The sequence below is a fragment of the Dendrobates tinctorius genome, unplaced genomic scaffold, assembly GCF_039654945.1.
Source record: "Dendrobates tinctorius isolate UK_male_01 unplaced genomic scaffold, ASM3965494v1 ptg000006l, whole genome shotgun sequence".
In the NCBI taxonomy this organism is placed as follows: domain Eukaryota; kingdom Metazoa; phylum Chordata; class Amphibia; order Anura; family Dendrobatidae; genus Dendrobates; species Dendrobates tinctorius.
The window spans coordinates 7,489,751-7,507,092 of NW_027361674.1; the positions used below are offsets into that span (position 1 = coordinate 7,489,751).

Sequence of the window (17,342 nt, forward strand, 5' to 3'; positions counted from 1 at the left end):
GGGCCTGGGAGCCTAGGGGCATCCAAAAGACAATCAGTGAAGAACATGATGATTGGGCCGTATCTCCTGTATATGCCCCTATTTGTAGGCAGGACAGGTCTTACGCATGGTTCCCTGTGCGACACATTGTCTTGGTGTCCTTTTATGGTACATGATTGTACAGATAATGATACCAAACAATTTCTGATCATAAAATTTGGTGCCGATACAAAAAAATGAGGCTATACGTTCCGACATCACTATACACTGCAAAAATAATACTGCTATACCAAGCTTAAATAATTCACATTTACAATTAATAATAGTGTAATACTACGTCTAAACAATACGTCTATACAATTAAAATGATATTATACTTTCAGAAAACAAAAAAACAAACTATCCTTTAGGCATCCTCCCCAGGTCCAATGCTGAGCCTCTGCTGCAGCTCTTGGTGTCTATGATTGGGTGCGGTGATATCACATTGATAACGCTGCAGCCAATCAATGAGCTCAATGCCTTGTGCCGTCAACTTGTACAAAGCCACTGAGCCCATTGATTGGTTGCAGTTAGCTCGATGTGACGTTAGCACTGCAGACAATAAGATACATCGGGAGTAGTGCTGGAGAATAAGCTCGGGACCTGGGGAGGGTCAGTAAAAATTAGTTTCTTTGTTTTAAAAACAAACTGCACCTGGAGAACAGGGATTTTCAGAAAGTGATTTGTCCAAAATTATGAAAAAGCTTAATTCAGACAGAATTATATCTAAAATTATTAAAGAGGTACTCCTCCTTCTCCAATCTACGTTTTTATCCTCTTGATATATCGCAGTCATCATATTATATAGCACTGGTTACCTACAATTGCTCATTTTGCCTTTCTACCCAACTAATTCTTCTCTTTTCTCTGTTCTATGTAGAAACAGGAAATATCTTGTATTTATCATCCCCCTCTTCCTATCCTGTCCCAGCTGCTCCATCCTCCCCCAACAGGGACTTTTGCAGTGACTCATGACTCACGCAGGGAAGTGACCTCCTGTTTCTATATAGAGCTTAGAAGGATTCAGCTAGTCAGTTTTTAATCACGTGATGTCATAGATCTAATGGAAAAGAGAAGAATTAGCTGGGTAGAAAGGCAAAATGAGCAATTGTAAGTAGACTGCTATATAACATGGCAACTGCAATATATAAAGAGGATAAAAACTTTGATGGGAGGAGGAGGAGCGGGAGTGCTTATATACTTGACTTTTTAGTTCTGCTTGTCTCCTGTTTACTATGTTGCAAATGTCATGTCCCATATATCCAATGCGTAGTGTACCCAGTGGCGTAACTTGAAGCTCATAGGCCCCAATGCTAAAGGTCTAATGGGGTCTCCAATTATTGCAAGTCTTTAAAGGGAATCTGTCACTCCATTTTTCGAGTATCAGCTGCCGGCACCGCCATCAGGGGCTTATCTACAGCATTCTGTAATGCTGTAGATAAGCCCCCCCGATGTAACCTGAAAGATAAGAAAAATGATTATGCTCACCGGGGGGCGGTCCGGTCTTGGTCCGATGGGTGTTGCGGTCCGGCGCCTCCCATCTTTTAATGGTGACATCCTCTTCTTTGCTTCCCGTCGCGGCTCCTGCGCAGGTGCACTGCTCTGCCCTGCTGAGGGCAGAGCGGAGTACTGCAGTGCGCAGGTGCCGGGAGAGGTCCGCCGCCTGCGCACTGCAGTACTCCGCTCTGCCCTCAACAGGGCAGAGTAGTGTGCCTGCGCTGGAGCCACTACAGGAAGGGAAAAAGAGGACATCACTGTTAAAAGATGGGAGGCGCCGGACCGCAACACCCATCGGACCAAGACCGGACCGCCCCCCGGTGAGCATAATCATTTTTCTTATCTTTCAGGTTACATCGGGGGCTTATCTACAGCATTACAGAATGCAGTAGATAAGCCCCTGATGGCGGTGCCGGCAGCTGATACTCGAAAAATGGAGTGACAGATTCCCTTTAACAGCATTAATCTTTTTATTTAGGTCAAAGGGACTTTTTGGACCCCTTAGGCTGGTTTCACATTTGCGTTTTTTAGCGCTGGAAAAAAACGCTAACCTGCGCATGCGTTTTTTCCCCTATCTTTAACATGGGTGCGCATACTTGCGCGCTTGTAAGCGCATGTATGCGATTTTCATGCGCTGCGTTTTTTTGGGGTGTGCGATTGGATTTTCCAGACGCATCATGTTGCATTTTTTGGCCCTGCAAAAAAGCGCATGCGCACATATGCGCACGTTTTGCGCTAAAAAGGGCCATTATAGCCTATGGATGCGCATATGTGCGCACTGGCATGCTCATGTAAGCGTTTTTTTGCATATGCGTTTTTTTTTTTTAACCATGGAATTTAGGGGTTTGAGTTAGAGTTAGGGTTAGTTAAGGGGGTTTAGGGTTAGGGTTAGGGTCAGGGTCAGGGTTAGGGTTGGGTTTTGGGTCAGGGTTAGGGTTTAGTATGGTTTGGTTAAGGGTTAGGGTCAGGGTTAGGGTCAGGATTAGGGTTAAGTATGGTTTTGTTAAGGGTTAGGGTCAGGGTTAGGGTTAGGGTTAGGGTTAGGGTTAGGGTCAGGGTTAGGGTTAGGGTTAGGGTTAGGGTTAGGGTTAGGGTCAGGGTCAGGGTTAGGGTTAAGTATGGTTTTGTTAAGGGTTAGGGTCAGGGTTAGGGTTAGGGTTAGGGTCAGGGTTAGGGTTAGGGTTAGGGTCAGGGTTAGGGTCAGGGTTAGGGTTAGGGTCAGGGTTAGGGTTAGGGTTAGGGTTAGTTAGGGTTTAGGGTTTGGGTTAGGGTTAAGTATGATTTGGTTAAGGGTTAGGGTCAGGGTTAGGGTTAGGGTTAGGGTCAGGGTTAGGGTTAGGGTTAGGGTCAGGGTTAGGGTTAGTAAAGTCATGGTTTGGGTAGTGTGAGGGGCCACCTAAAAATGTTGGAAAAAAACGCAAACGCGGTAAAAACGCGCTAAAAACGCATACAAACGCATAAAAACGCTGCGTTTTTTTCATGCATGCTCATAAAAATGCTTGAAAAAAACGCAGCAGTTGTATGCTTATGTATGCGTTTTTTCAATGCGTTTTTTTGCGGGAAAAACGCGCTGCAAAAAAAAGCAAGTGTGAAACTAGCCTTAGCCTCCAGGGCCCGGGTGTGATTGCAATCCCTGCACCTATTGTATATAACATTGTATGCCAATGACTGTCTGCAGCGGTCACATAAATAGAAAATGAGCAACGACAATTGCAGAACGGAGAAAAAGGGTCAGTATATAGTGTATAATATTCGATTCTTTTAGCGCTATTGCTGCAGGTGTGCAGCGTCTTTTTTAAATGATCTTTGACTACCCCTTTAATATAATGATGTGTAATGCGATACTGATGGCAATAAAATAAATTACACATATATATATGTATAATTTATTTTATTGCTATATATATATCAAAAAGGTACCGAAATAATTGAATTTAGATATACATCAGTTTATTGCCATGTCTAAGAAGCATTCTTCTTGTAGTGTAACATGAACTTGCAGAATGCAATGCATCATTTTATTCTGTATTCTCATTTTATTTCCAGCTTATATTTAAAGGAGCCTTGTCTTTCCAAAAAAAAAAAAGAGAAAATGTCTCTTTCTCCCAGGCTTCAGGTAGAGGGTGACAGCTTTATGCAACACCCAGCAGATGGCGTTTGCAGTCTCCATTACAGAGGGGGAAAAAAATGTCACCTATCCTGGATTTCCAAGCCAGAGGGGGAGGGAGGTTTGGCTGGTGATGTCATGAACCTGTCGTGCAAGTGCAGGCGGAGAAGGGTGTCTGTGCAGGAGGGGAGAGGGTGTGTGCCATTACCTGCCTCCATACACCTTCAGAGAGGAGGACAAGGAAGGGGAGAAGCATCTGCTCCTTGGCTCCCCAGAGCCTCCATAAGGATTCCAGGCTGTGCCAGCCCTAGAGCCTGAGACAGGTAGGTGCCCAGCTGATATGTGGCCTTACCCTGGGAGGAGGAAGCAGCTGATCATCCAGATTATGGCCTGCAGCCTGGGGCTGAGCTCATCCCTTTGCTACAATGTTGCAGCCTTATTTACACTGTGGCTGGATACATTATATGTTGTATTTTTCCTATTCTTGCAGTGATCTTCCCATCCATTCTGTCAACTGTGTATGTGTTAACCCCTACAAGACTGGGAATGCTGCTGTGGTGGTGGTGATCAACCTCCCCAACCCCCCCCCCCCCTTCATCCCTTTTCCACTGTTCTTCAGCAGCAGAGAAGAAAAAAAAGGATTAATGATTACATTCTGACAAGGAGAGATCCTGGCGGGGAGTGGTTTCCCTTTTTTTTATTAAAGGGATAATAAAATTCCAGCTGTAGGGTTCTCCATGCTCTCCGGTTTGTGTGCACGCTGCTGTCTTTTGCTACATTGTGTCTGTGGCTCTGAATAATAGATGATAAAGCTGGGTTTGGTCACTGCAGGGTCCTGTGCTTTTTTTTTTTTTAATTCTCACTGGGGGGGGGAGATGAGCCGCTTTGATTTCTCTGGTTGGCAGCTGCCTCTCACCAAGCTCAGTCTTGCTTTTCCCACCCACACAAGGGGGAAAAAGCGCTGGTTTATTCTGGTGCCAGATCCGGCATTTGTGTTTCCATCACGCTTGCTCTGTTGTCACTTTTTTTTTTTCTAGTAGAGTAGGTTCACTCTTGGTGAGTCAAAAATGGATCCATGCCTGCGTATTAGAGAATTGCTCATACGATAGTTCCCTATGATAAACCTTATTATTTGTCTTGTGTCCCTATGTCATATCGAGGAAAGTTTCTGCTTTTTTAAAGGGTTGCACCTTCTCTTAGGCCTCATTCTCACACCCTTCTTTCACATACAACTACTATCTGCGTTTTTCACAGATGCACTTGTACCTGTGATAGTCAATGGGTCAGTGAAAAAATCAGACCGCACTCAGATGACATCCGAATGACATCAGATTTTCACGAACTGTCAGAATGGAGAAGGTGGAGAATTTCCTTTTTTCAAAAAATTTCTCCATGTACAGAAAATCGGATGACACCCGTACCACACTCTGATCAGAATAATCGGTACCATTTTCTCATACGGGACAAAAATGTAGCTTCTGAATGAGGCCTTACACGTACCCATTATAATGTGTGGAGCTGTTCAAGTGTTCATGGTTTTTATGCCAAACATGTATCCGCAAGAAAAAAAAATCAAACCCCATGTTGGTTTTTGATTGGAGTTATGGATCAAAATACAAGTCTTAGTTTGTGAAAATCCTGGACAACACATGGATGGCGTCATTGTGCTGTCTCTGATTTGACGTTGCAATGTGTAGGAGACTAGATCTGAGCAAATTTGTTTGGGTACCCTCTTATTCGGCAAGCTATAGTGCTTGCCGAATAAGCTGCAGAGGGAACCCGGCTTCCTGGATCGCACCGGCTGATCGGCGCCGCAGCTGCCTGGGTCGTGGCTGTGTCACAGTCACAGCACATACAAGGATAGCCCAACACACAGGCTCTCCCCATGCATGTGCTGTGACTGTGATACAGCTGCGACACATGCAGCTGTGGCACTGATCAGCCGGCACACTTCATGTATCCTGGTTCCCTCTGCAGCATATTCGGTAAGCGCTATAGCTTGCCGAATAAGAGGGAACCCAAAAAACTTGCTCAACTCTGTAGGAGAGCCTTTGCAAGTTTATTTTCTTTTTCATACTTGAAAATCACCAGAGAAACGCTGAAGGTAAAAAATGACCGAACACTGATGAAACTAGAATCTAACACTATGGTATGAGACTGTCTGAATAAGGCTTTGAAGGGGTGGTCCAGGACTTTGATGTTGAAAGTTTATCCTTGGGTGCTGCAGCTCAGCTCCTACTCACTTCAGTAGGGGCCGGGAACGGCCACTAAAGGGCATACGGGGACGGGAACGGCCACTAAAGGGCATACGGGGACAGGAACGGCCACTAAAGGGCATACGGGGACGGGAACGGCCACTAAATGGGAAATCCCTGCTTACATTGCGGCTGTCTAGCCAAGAGACATGCAGTCGCGGGAACTCTAAGATACACTGCTCAAAAAAATAAGAGGAACACTTAACCAACACAATGTATTAGGATGTGTTCCCTTTATTTTTTTGAGCAGTATATTATTCGAACACGCCGAAGGCACATCAGGGGTAAGAGATCTACCGTATTTAATGTCCGTTTTTAGTGTGTACGTTTGAATCTGTGTTTTTGTTCTTTTACTCTTTATTTACTTGAAAATGTGTAGTTGAATGTTAAAGTTTTATTATAGAATAAGATTGGTTGACAACTTATAAGGATATGTTCCCACGCTCAGTGTCCAACCTGCAGTGGCCAGATGTTACGACGCCCGCGGCTTCCCTGCGGAGACGCACATGCCGCGTGTCTTTCCAGACCGCAGCATGTCTATTTATCTTGCGGAGACGCTCAGTCTCCACAAGATAAATGTCCCCGTACAATGTATAGGACGCGGTGATTCCGCACGGTTCAATGAACACATGCGGAATCACCGACGTTCTAAAGCCGGCAGCGCTTTGGATGGAGAGGACATGTGCTGCGTCCAAAGTGATGCCGTCTACTGACCGTGAGAACATACCCTAATTGGTAGTGAAAAATGTAAAATGGCTAATTTTTTTTTATTATATTCCTGTAAAAAAATGAAAAATTTATTTTAATATAAACTACAATTAAAAAAAGAAGAAAAAAGTTATACATGTGAAAAGTGAACTTCTGATTGAGGCTTTAGAAAAAAGTCATCTGAATCAACTGATTTCAGAAGGAGTAGCTGACCATCTAACATACATAGGACTTCTCAACTTTCCCCAACAGATGATACTGGATGAGTGATGGATGCCCTATTCTTTTTTTTCTGTCTATGGTGCGTTGGCTTACTCCACTCCACCCACTGAACACACATGCATGCTTAGCCAAGCCTTATTTATCTGTGGATGGCAATTTGGGAGAGAGAGCTGCCTGCCGACAGGTATATGTGCCCCAGTAACTTGGGCTTATGAGATGCTACAGGAGATGGTCATACAGGTTCCTTTTAATGATGGTAGATCCTTGGGGTCTGTGCACACAGTGCGGTTTCTACTGCGAATCCGCAGCGGATTCTCCGCTGCGGATCTGCAGCAGAACTGCAGGTGATGTACAGTACCATTATAGCCTATGTAAAAAAAAAAAAAAAAAAAAAAACGCGCGGTTTTTGGGCAGAAAAAAAAGCAGCATGTGACTTCTTTTGTACGGTTTTGCTTCAGTTTTCCACCTGCTCCATTCTACAAATCCGCAGGTGGAAAACTGCAGTGGAAAACCACACAAAAACGGCAGTAAAACCGCAAAAAAAAAGGAATAAATCCGCAGGAAAAATGCAGGTCATTTGACCTGCGGATTTAGTAAAATCCGCGTGGGAGGATCCGCACCGTGTGCACATAGCCTAAACTTTGTAGTGCAGTTCTGGATACAAAATGATGGACTTATCTGGCAGGAAAAAAAGTTAAATGCTGCCACTGATATCTAGTCTCCATGGACCTCTGATGTCCGACTTCCCACCGGCTGTCTTTGCCCAGTCAATGCCTCAGGAATTCCAGCATGTCTTGTGTGTTGTGGTTGTTAGGAAGATTATGGATTGTTTATGCCGAGAGTCCTAGCAGCGGTTTCCAAAATGATCGTAGACTCCGGCCTGTTAATAATGGAATGAGACATGTAGTATGGGATAATCATAGCTTTATACTGGCAGGGACTGGTAAAATGAAACATCTGCATTTTGCTGTGTGTCGCACTTGTATATATGTGGACTACTTTTGTTTTTTCCTGTATTTTGAAACTGGATGTTCTATCACGTTATGCCAATGTAAGGCTCAGGCCAACTTACTTCTGCTCATGCACTCCCCAAATTGTACAGAGCCATAATATGATGCTCACTGACATCTGTAAGGCCATACTGTTCATCTCTATGCCTCCAATTTCATATGTGTACCCCCTTGTTACGAAGATGTTCTTCTCTGTCCCTAAAGGGGGCTTGACACATAGCGATATCGCTACATGTGTCAGCAGCGATATCGCTACATGTGACACTTGCCTCCGACCGGCTCCCCCGCTGGCTATCGCTGATCGCATGAGAATGTCCTGGGCTGTTTCTCGTCGGCGGCTTCCTGCTGGTGCCGACGAGCGACGCGTGGACGCGGGCGGGAGAACTTCATCATTGCCGCGTCTGACAGGTAAGTAACGACCACTGCTGCGTCGCTGGTGAGATCTGCCTGTTTGGCAGCTCACTAGCGACCATTTAGCGATGCACCAGCAATCCTGACCAGGTCATATCGTGGTCGGGATCGCTGGTGCATCGCTAAATGTAACGGGGCCCATAGAAGCATTGCTCCGCACAGGCTATGCTGTGTATATAAAGCCTAAAGATGGCGGTAGTTGTGCATTTCTCCTATATAAAATAGTTCCAGACCTGCAGTATGCAACACATGGATGTATGGAAGGTATTGTGGGGCAGTCTCATTCCTTTAGGACCCTCATCCTAGCATAGGAGGTCAAAGCAAACATTCAAACCCCCCTCTCCTTTCTTCTCAAAGGGGCTAAAAGTGATGTCAAAATTCATTTATTTCCCCACTGACACGCAGTAATGTGGTTAATGACGTTTTTGTATGTGTCAGAAAAAGGCGTCTATGCCAGGACAGATGCCATACAGTGACTCTATCGGCTCTGTCCAAGTTAATGGCTCTATAGAGGATTCCCTCGGAAAACAGTTTTTCGGGGATTCTGACTTAGAGTGTGATCAGAGTGTGTGATTTATATCATGCATGCTGTGATTTTCTGTCCAAGGGAAAATATCGGACATGTGTACTGCCCCTAGACTACCATTGGTCCACGTGCAATCTGATGTTTGGCTGGATCGCTCTCGGACTGAAAATACGGCTGGTAGCATGAGTCCTAATGGTTATGCTTCTGCTGATCATACAGTTACATGGACAGCACACGGCCTCATTGAGTTTCATTCCTCTATACATCAGTTTTAAAAACAGATCCTTGTATCCAGTCCATAAGGTTCAGAGCACGTCCTATTCTTATCCGTCTGACTCTGCCCCTGTCGTCTATGGGGGACCGCATATTGTTAACAGATGGCTCGTAGAGGACAGATTTTGCACTTCAGAGGTCCATCCGAGTTTTATCCGTCAATGGATAAAAAAAACAAAGTTCTGACAATTTACCTGCTTCAGGAAAAAAACCCCACAAGAAATTAGGATGGCACCTGAGAAAAATTAGTCCATTTCTCTCTTCTGGTAACGTTCACACTTCAAATGAAGTCCTGTGTTTGGGGTAACATTAACCCCAGTAGTGCACATCACCATGGAACCTATATCGCACATTGCCACAAATGAATGGTGAATATCTCTGCCATAAGTATGGGCTAGAATTAATACTCTGAGGGAGAGTACTAGTCTTTTTTTTTTTTCTTGATGTGGGTGACTTACCTGTATGTTTCATGTCCTGTTTTTCTTCTCCACCCTTGTTTGTTGGAACACAATGAAGCTTTATGTAGACTATATCAATACATAATAATGGAGATGTAAGCTCCATGGTTTGCACACGTAGCATTACTTGTATCACAATTGTTTCCACTTCTAGATATATGCAGGTATAGATACATGCTGTATATGTTACATACTGTAAAAGCCTGTTCCTAGCCCCCCTCCCAGTCCATATTACTATAAAGGGTTATCCCTGACTTGGCAAGTCATCACGCATTACTTCACAATTCCCCATTAGATTGGTTCATGTGCTAATCTCCATTTTAAAAGGGGCATTTAAGAACCTCATTATCAAGATCATCGGAGTCCCATTGGTCTGACCCTTGTCCATTTATTACCCATCCCAGAGATAGGTGATAACTTGCCAAATTGGGAATAACCCTTTAAAGTATTAAGGACGGAGAGGGGGATATAAGTAGTTATACTACACTCATGTACATTAAAAACCAAGTGGTTAGTGATTTCCCTAGTTCTCCTTTAGTGGAAGAAGTCCAGGACGTTTTGCTTTATGGCCCTAAGTGATCATGAGAAGGTCTGCCGTATATAGGATTTCAATATGGTAAATTATAGCTGTTCATCACTATAGCTTTTTGTGTTCATAAGGGAAAAGGAAGTTATTCTAGTTTGGATATATAAGTAAAGTAGCAAGCATGTTGCTAAGTACGGTACCTAGCTAGGTTCCAGGGTCAGGCTCTGCTCCCTTCCCTTATGGCTGCTACCGTTTGCCTTTGCTGTGCTCCATATTGGGTTCACTACTTGCCCATGCCTATCCATCATCAGCAGCAGCATCATCATCATTTAAAAGCTTTTGAGGTCCTTTTAAGGCCCCGTCACACTTAGCGATGCACCAGCGATCCCGACAACGATATGACCCGGTCAGGATCGCTGGTGCATCGCTAAGTGGTCGCTAGTGAGCTGATAAACAGGCAGATCTCACTAGCGATGTAGCAGCGGTCGCTACTTACCTGTCAGACGTGGCGATAAAGACATCCTCCCGCCCGCTTCCACGCGTCGCTCGTCGGCGCCAGCAGGAAGCCGCCGCCGAGAAACGGTCCAGGACGTTCTCGCGCGATCAGCGATAACCAGCGGGGGAGCCGGTCGTAGGTAAGTATCACACATAGCGATATCGCTAGCAATATCGCTGCTGCGTCACAAAATCTGTGACGCTTTAGTGATATTGCTAGCGATATCGCTTAGTGTGATGGGGCCTTTAGACACACTTGGGTATCTGAGTATTCAGTTAGTGTTTTTAGTTCTTGTTTGCTTAGTGTTTACCATTATCAATGTTCTTCAGCTACAAACATCTGGGCATTCTCCTACACCCTGAAAATACTGTTCCTCAGACCTACTGGTCAACCCATTGTTTACTGTAGGCATTTCAAACAGTTATTTAGACACTATTCACATCTAATCATCTGTGCAATCTCCTGTGGTTTCCAGTGTGTCCTGCTCTGCTTCCTTACTATCTAGCATAACCCGGTGTCCTGGTCCTCCTTCCTATGCCACCAGTCCATGTGTTCAGTCCGTCCCCCAGCTTAGTGGATCCATCTCACCAGGTGAACCTTAGGCATAGATGCAAAAGCTGGAGTGATGGTAGACTTTATAGGTTCATGGAGGGCTAAGGGGAACAGGGCTGGTTTTAGGCAAAGTGGGGCCCTAGGCAAAGTTTAAAATAGGGCCCCAAATGCTGACATATTGCACATCACAGAAGCATTTAGATTGTATTTACATGCGCTGAGTTCAGGCCGCTAAATGAGTGTGATCAACAATATTGAAGTTGTTCAACACTTGTTTCCCAACCTCGTTCCACCATCTGAGAGAGAATGATGGGGACCGAATGATCACTAATGGATCACTAAGGGTGGTGTGCACAAGTTGTGGTTTTTGCTGCAAATCTGCAGCGGATTTGGTCCTGCGGATCCGCAGCAGTTTCCATACCAAATCCGCCATGCACATGCTGCGGAAAATTCCGCGCAGATTTGCTGCGGTTTATTTTCCGCAGCATGTTACTTCTCTTTTGCGGAACCGCAGCTGCAGTGTACGTTCCGGGACATACAAATCAATCTCTCTCATCCGCACTGCCAAACCGCACTAGAACCTGCATCAAATCCGCTGCACACATGCTAGGAATCCGCAGGAAAAATGCATGTTTTTTACCCTGCGGTTTCTGCCAAGAGATATGGATTCTCTGCAGAAAAAGCCGCAGACTAATCCGCAATGTGTGCACACACTCTAACAGATCACCATACAGTAGTATCATGTTATCAGCAGCACATCTACAGTTTACACCCCATAGTCCTCCATATAATATAATCTGCCCCATAGTCCTCCATATAGTATAATTCACTGCTTAGTCCTCCATATAGTATAATGCACCACCATAGTCACCCATGTAGTACAATTCACTTCCCATAGCATAATGCACCCCATAGTTCTTCATATAATTTATTCCCCATAGTCCTCGATACAGTATAATGCAGCCCACATATAGTATAATGCAACCACTCCATAGAGCATAATGCAGCAACCTCACAGAGTATAATGCAGCCCGCCATACAATATAATGTAACCCCCATAGAATATAATGCAGCCCCCCTCTTACAGTATAATGCAGCCACCCCTTAGAGAATAATGCAGCTACCCCAGAGTATAATGCAGCCACTCCACAGAATATAATGTAAACCCCCATATAATATAATGCAGCCCCTCCATAGAATATATGGCAAACCCCTCATAGGGTATAATGTAGCCCCTCCATAGAATACAAAGTAGCCCTCCTCATATAGTATAATGCAGCCCCCATCAAATGTAATAAATCTAATACGGCCCCCCATAGAATATAATGTAGCCCCAAATAGAATATAATACAGCCCACCTCCCCATAGAATATAATGTAGCCCCCCATATTATATAACACAGCCTCCCCCTATAGAATACAATGTAAAATGTACCCCCCATTGTATATAGCCCAGCATGGTATAATAAAGCCCAGCATGGTATAATACAGGCCAGCATGGTATACAGCCCACCATGGTCTAATACAGCCCAGCATGGTATATCGCCCCCCAGAATGGTATAATACAGCCCAGCATGGTATATAGCCCCCCCAGAATGGAATAATACAGCCCAGAATGGAATAATACAGCCCAGAATGGAATAATACAGCCCAGAATGGAATAATACAGCCCAGAATGGAATAATACAGCCCAGAATGGAATAATACAGCCCAACATGGTCTAATACAGCCCAGCATGGTATATTGCCCCCCAGCATGGTGTATTGCCCCCCAGCATGGTATAATACAGCCCAGCATGGTATAATACAGCCCAGCATGGTATATAGCTCCCCCAGCATGGTATAATACAGCCCAGCATGGTATATACCCCCCCAGAATGGTATAATACAGCCCAGCATGGTATATACCCCCCCCCAGAATGGTATAATACAGCCCAGCATGGTATATAGCCCCCCCCAGAATGGTATAATACAGCCCAGCATGGTATATAGCCCCCCCAGCATGATATAATACAGCCCAGCATGGTATATAGCCCCCCAGCATGGTATATAGCCCCCCAGCATGGTATATAGCCCCCCAGCATGGTATAATACAGCCCAGCATGGTATAATACAGCCCAGCATGGTATAATACAGCCCAGCATGGTATAATACAGCCCAGCATGGTATAATACAGCCCAGCATGGTATATAACCCCCCAGAATGGAATAATACAGCCCAGCATGGTATACAGCCCAGCATGGTATACAGCCCAGCATGGTATAATACAGCCCAGCATGGTATAATACAGCCCAGCATGGTATAATACAGCCCAGCATGGTATAATACAGCCCAGCATGGTATATAGCTCCCCCAGCATGGTATAATACAGCCCAGCATGGTATATACCCCCCCAGAATGGTATAATACAGCCCAGCATGGTATATACCCCCCCAGAATGGTATAATACAGCCCAGCATGGTATATAGCCCCCCCAGAATGGTATAATACAGCCCAGCATGGTATATAGCCCCCCCAGCATGATATAATACAGCCCAGCATGGTATATAGCCGCCCAGCATGGTATAATACAGCCCAGCATGGTATAATACAGCCCAGCATGGTATAATACAGCCCAGCATGGTATAATACAGCCCAGCATGGTATAATACAGCCCAGCATGGTATAATACAGCCCAGCATGGTATATAACCCCCCAGAATGGAATAATACAGCCCAGCATGGTATATTGCCCCCCAGCATGGTATATTGCCCCCCAGCATGGTATATTGCCCCCCAGCATGGTATATTGCCCCCCAGCATGGTATATTGCCCCCCAGCATGGTATATTGCCCCCCAGCATGGTATAATACAGCCCAGCATGGTATATAGCCCCCCAGCATGGTATAATACAGCCTAGCATGGTATATACCCCCCAGAATGGTATAATACAGCCCAGCATGGTATATAGCCCCCCCAGAATGGTATACTACAGCCCAGCATGGTATAATACACCCCAGCATGGTATATAGCCCCCCCAGCATGATATAATACAGCCCAGCATGGTATATAGCCCCCCAGCATGGTATATAGCCCCCCAGCATGGTATATAGCCCCCCAGCATGGTATAATACAGCCCAGCATGGTATAATACAGCCCAGCATGGTATATAACCCCCCAGAATGGTATATTACAGCCCAGCATAGTATATAGCCCACCAGCATGATATAATACATCCCAGCATGGTATATAGCCCCCCCAGAATGGTATGATACAGCCCAGCATGGTATATAGCCCCCCAGCATGGTATATAGCCCCCCCAGCATGGTATAATAGAGCCCAGCATGGTATTTGCCCCCCCCCAGCATGGTATAATACAGCCCAGCAAGGTATAATACAGCCCAGCATGGTATATAGCCCCCCCAGCATGCTATAATACTGCCCAGCATGGTATATAGCCCTCCAGAATGGTATAATACAGCCCAGCATGGAATATAGCCCCCCAGAATGGTATAATACAGCCCAGCATGGTATATAGCCCCCCCCAGCATGGTATAATACAGCCCAACATGGTATAAGACAGCCCAGCATGGCATATACCCCCCAAGAATGGTATAATACAGCCCAGAATGGTATAATACAGCCCAGCATGGTGTATAGCCCCCCCAGAATGGTATATTACAGCCGAGCATAGTATATAGCCCCCCAGCATGGTATAATAGAGCCCAGCATGGTATATAGCCCCCCCAGCATGGTATAATAGAGCCCAACATGGTATATAGCCCCCCCCAGCATGGTATAATAGAGCCCAGCATGGTATATAGCCCCCCAGAATGGTATATTACAGCCGAGCATAGTATATAGCCCCCCAGCATGGTATAATACAGTCCAGCATGGTAAATAATAATAATAATTCATAATAATTTTTATTTATGTAGCGCCAACATATTCCGCAGCACTTTACAATTAAGATATAGCCCCCCAGCATGGTATAATACAGTCCAGCATGGTATATAGCCCCCCCCCAGAATGGTATGATACAGCCCAGCAAGGTATATTACAGCCCAGCATGGTATATAGCCCCCCCAGAATGGTATAATACAGCCCAGCACGGTATAATGCAGCCCAGCATTGTATATAGCCCCCCAGCATGGTATAATACAGCCCAGCATGGTTTAATACAGCCCAGCATGGTATATGACCCCCCCCCCAGCATGGTATAATACAGCCCAGCATGGTATATAGCCCCCCCCCAGAATGGTATATAGTCCCCTCAGAGTGGCCCCGCAGTCCAGTACTCACACTGATTTTTAAAAAAAAAAAAAAAAAAAAAGAAACACTTCTCACCTTCTCCTTATGCCCGTGCTGCTGGCTGCTCCTGTTTCCTCCTGCTCTGTCTGGCACACAGTGAGATCGCGATGATGTCATCGCTCCCCCGCTGTGTCAGAGGCAGAGCGGGGAATGATGGGAGAGGGAGCGTCAGCTGACGCTCTCTCCTCCATCACTGCCTTCTTAAATGCGGCGGCGAGAGTCGGCGCTGGGGGCAGGCGGGCCCCCTGCCTCACAGGGGCCCCATAGCGGCTGTGTGATGTGCCACTGGCTGGGGGCCCCTGGAGGAGTGGGGGTCCCTAGGCAGCTGCCTGGTCTGCCTGCCCCTAACGCCGGCCCTGAAGGGGAAGTAAGCTGCCTGTTGGACAATCATAGCCTTTTTTTTCTCATTGAAAGGCCGAAGCTTTGTTTGTTTGTCTCTAATATTGTCAAGTAGTGAATTAATCCAGTTGTAAGATCTTCTTGACTCTAGTTTGCTCATGAAGGGTCGTTTGCACCCAAGTCATCTAAAATAAAAAGGAGGGATGGACTATGAAAACATGTAGTATAATTGTAGCATTGTCAATTAAGTACAGAAGAATATTTTTACTATTTACATCAGTTGCTGCTATATGGAGTTAGTGCGGTAGGTCAAAAAAAAGATTACATTATTGGCACAATAGCTGTTAAGGTTTTCTGCTGGAATCCCATTAATTCTCTTTTGAAGACAGTGTAGAAGGTATGAAGGAGGCACACTTGGGTCATGAGTGGTCTGATGCATCGCCTATCAAATTTCCTCTATGTGGGTAGATAATGGCTTTTGATTTCATCCATGGAGCTCTGATATCCACCATGAGATTGAGATGATCTGTGTACAGTGTGTAGTATTTCATTCATGTTGGTTGACAGTCATAGGTCTCTTGAGGAGATTTGGAAGGGTCATTCCAGTCCTTTATTTTCACTTTGTGGTACAGTGGTTATTTGTAACTCCCAGGTTTGAGGTAGAAAAGCAATCAGTATACATAAGAGGTGGGGCCACATGGCAGTGACTAGATGGACTCTGTCATGAACTGGGGGTGTTTGGTTGCCCCCAGTTCTTCAGGAATTGGGAGGAATTTTATTTGTATATCCCACTTTTCAATTCTGGTTTGGAACGTGCAGCTCTCTGGTGCCCCCTTACCCTCAGGTCAATCAAGGAACTGCACCTAGAATAGGTAGTCGCCAGAAAGGCTGCCTTGCTGTGTACTGGCTATTGGACACGCTGCAGTGAGGGCAATGTGACTATTCCCAGTCCCAGGCGGGTTATACACTTATCAAACTCTGTCCGTCACTGCCAGGGTCTCCCCAATACCCCAGAACACACTTCGCTGCCACCAGCCTCTGATTTGAATTAATATCGGGTCGGGAGCCAACCCAATCAGTAGCGTTGACTTAGTCGAAGGACATGGGGATACGATTAGAGCAAGGAGAACAAAGCTAGTTAAGTTTTATATTTTGCTCCAAAAAGAATAGGCAGTGTTTACAAAAATATAAAAAGATGCTACAAAATGAGACGATTACAATCTGTACCGACAATTATAAAACAAAAGGGATTAAAGTGAAGACTTACATATTTTGGTTACTGGCAGCAATGTGGTGTGGGGTCATGAAATGGGGGTGTTTGGTTGCCTCCGGTTCTTGACAGGCTCCCCATTACAGTACTAGCTTTTTTCAACGAGGACAGAAAATCCAGTGTTGTTTTCTCTCTCCATTGCTTTTCCATGGCCAATAAGGACAGTTGTCTATACTCTTTCTGGCTCATAAAGTGGTTCCTCTGTAAGGCCTTATTCAGATGTCCAATTTTCTCGTAGCAGCGCTATCCATGTTTTTCACTGATTAAACTTCTACTTGTGATTGTTCCCGAAAACTTTCACATGTCCGATTTTTTTTTTTTTTTTTTTTTTTTTTTTTTTTTTCCTTTGGACTGAGTTGTCCGTAGAAAATATCAGATACATGACTG

The 17,342-nt window shown here is 45.1% G+C and overlaps 1 protein-coding gene across 2 annotated transcripts in view; it reads left to right on the plus strand.

Moving 5' to 3' along the window:
• The first annotated feature begins 3,725 nt into the window (after positions 1-3,725).
• The window catches only part of CEP170B (centrosomal protein 170B), an 88,020-nt gene continuing 74,403 nt past the window's right edge, over positions 3,726-17,342 (plus strand). For both annotated transcript variants that reach the window (XM_073570494.1, XM_073570500.1), the window contains exon 1: positions 3,726-3,945. The gene's annotated coding sequence lies outside the window, so the exon portion shown is untranslated. The remainder of the gene's footprint in view (positions 3,946-17,342) is intronic.